The sequence below is a fragment of the Neovison vison genome, chromosome 1, assembly GCF_020171115.1.
Source record: "Neovison vison isolate M4711 chromosome 1, ASM_NN_V1, whole genome shotgun sequence".
In the NCBI taxonomy this organism is placed as follows: Eukaryota; Metazoa; Chordata; class Mammalia; order Carnivora; family Mustelidae; genus Neogale; species Neogale vison.
This window is the reverse complement of record NC_058091.1, coordinates 53,399,887-53,402,598: the sequence shown is the minus strand read 5'-3', so window position 1 is coordinate 53,402,598 and position 2,712 is coordinate 53,399,887.

Genomic DNA, 2,712 nt, shown 5'->3' with positions numbered 1-2,712 from the left:
TCTGGTCTTCACATCATCCTTGGGTCTATAGGAGAGAAACCTGTGTTTGTTGAAGGACCCTAGGGAAACTCCACTAGGGGCTAGGTTCTCCCCAGTCTCTGCACACCTCAGACCTTCCCCCATTTTCAGAGTTAGAGAATGCCACAATTCATAGTTTCAATGCAATTCCATATCACAAGCCTCTCCTCATGGCAATCTGTGTATTTGGCCCTGTATTTTTTTTCCAAAATAAAACAACACCTTAAAATGAATACATTTACTTTGTTTTAGGAGGATGTACTTGGTTCTCAAAAACCTAAAGGAATTAATATTTCTACTGAGGGAGACCGACAGTATCACTGGTCAAAAACGTTAAAACACAAGAGAAGCCATGCTTGATTCTCTCCAGGAGGGGATTGAAGACTTCATGGGAGATAAATCCTGGGGGAATATAGTATTTAGCCAGGTAGGACAATGGAGAAAGTGATTTCTTGGGAAAGAATAAAGATCAACTAAAGAGCTTACAGGCATCTATGAGTCAAAAATATAAATTCAGGATTACTGGACCATGAGTCATTGTAGAAGAAGATCTTATAGCAAAGAGAGGTGTCAGGAGAACAGGTGGGAAATATCTGGAATCACAGATGCTGCACAGAGAAAATCCACAAGACATCCCACCAGTAATCCATCCATCCATGCACCCATTCATCCAACCAACCAACCAACCAACCATCCATCCATCTATCCATCCATCCATCTCTGCATTTCCTAACATATATTTTCTCTCCCCCACCCCATGTTCAAAAGGGGTAGTTTGTAGCATTCTTAGCATTCTAGGTCCAGACCCAGAGAATGTTCATTACAGATCCAAGGTGCTGTATGAGCCACTCTGCCATCAGCATAGATTCCAGCAGATTTAATGGTGCCTGAGGTATCAATGGTAGATAGAGATGCTATTGGTTTCTACAGATTTTTTTTCATTTTTCACATTGGAACAGGTTTTATTTAGATTAAAAGTTTTTCAATTAAATTTTTAGTTTGAGATAACTATACACTAAATGCATCGACAGCTCACAGAAATAATAGAGATGTCCCTGGTATTCCTTTTCTAGTTTCTCTCAAGGGTAACAAATTACAAATACTGTGGTACAATATCACACCCAGGATACTGACATGGATACAATGTACATCTTATTCCAAGTAAAGATGATACTGGAGCCTTTGGCAAGGCTTTAGGGGTAGGGCACAGTGTAGACCTCTTAGGATTTGGAGCAAAGCCCTGCCATCACTTACAGATAACTATTCTCTTTTTGAAAAACCGATCTTGGCCTGCCCAGGGTCTTCATGGGGACTGACCACTGACTTTGGGCCACTGAGGCACCAAGCGACCTGGGCTGTCCCTCATGAGCTTGGTGCTTTCTGGCCCATCAGGTCTGAGAGTGAGTAAGCACAGCAGCACTCCATCATCAAATGGAAGCATTAAGTACATGATATGGCCTGATCAGGCCCTGGGGCATAAGCAAGTTACATGAATAGGTTGCCTGAATGCTCGTGGTCCCCATTCCTACCCCACTGCCTCCTCTCTCCCAACCTGTACCTATGGCCTCGTGGGAAGCTCCACCCATCAGTGACATAGGAAGACAGGACTGCTGTCAGGTTTCCAGATGCTTCTGTAGGATCCATAGGTACCACCTGAAAGGGAACAGCTTCAGCAATATAGCCCTTCTCCGGACTATTCCCAAAGTCAGTGGGTAAAGGAAATGTTTTGAGTGGGTACAGCGTTGGGCAGTACCCTGGGTGGTATACTTTCCTGGGAAGGAGAAATGCACACATATGCAATTAGATGCCCATTTCAATGGTTTGGCTGGATGGCCAGGGACTTGGAAAATCCAATTGGAAACACGGTGACATAGAAATTTGGGGGAGAGGTATGCAGATAGAATTCTCTGAGAACAGAAGGATATTTGTGTACCATGGGAATGCTCCCCAAAAAGTGACCTCAGAAGAGGATTTTAATCATCAAGTAGCTAGGATGACCATTCTGTGGCTATCAGTTAGCCTGAATCCCCAGGCAGCCCACATTGCCCAGTGGGCTCAGGAAAAAGGGGGCAGGAATGGATGTCAGGCACAGGCTTACTAGCACAGACCTGCATTCACCAAGGCTGAGCGGGCTGTGCCCACTGCTTAGTGCCCACCCTGCCAGCCGCAGAGACCCACACTGCCCTGATATGGCACTGTTCCCTGGGGTGATCAGCCCGCTGGCAGGTTCACGACCCTGGACCACTTCTATCACAGAAAGTCAAAGCATTCCTCTTTTTTGAAATAGATATTTACTGTGATACTGGTTTGTCTTCTTAGCCTGCAATATTTTTGCCAAAACTACGATCCGTGGACCTATAAAATTCTTTATCCCACCCTCACTGTCTTCCTTAACTTCTTGCTTCTGATCAAGGAACTCGGTTCACAAGAAAGGAAATGTGGCAGTGGGCCCATTGCTCATGAACTTACTGGATTTATCACGTCCATCCGTCTGTCCGCCCCTTCCACCCCACCTTCAGAAGCAGCTGGCTTGGCAGACTGGTAGACAGTGGCACTGCTGACTAGGTGGTAATGCGTTGCAGGGGTGAGGCCAAGCCCTCTGGAAAGAAAGCTGTATATGTTGTGAGTCCAGCTCCTCTCCCTGGGATTGAACCCTAGACCCTCTCCTCTTAGCTCCTGGGTGGATTCCTCTTT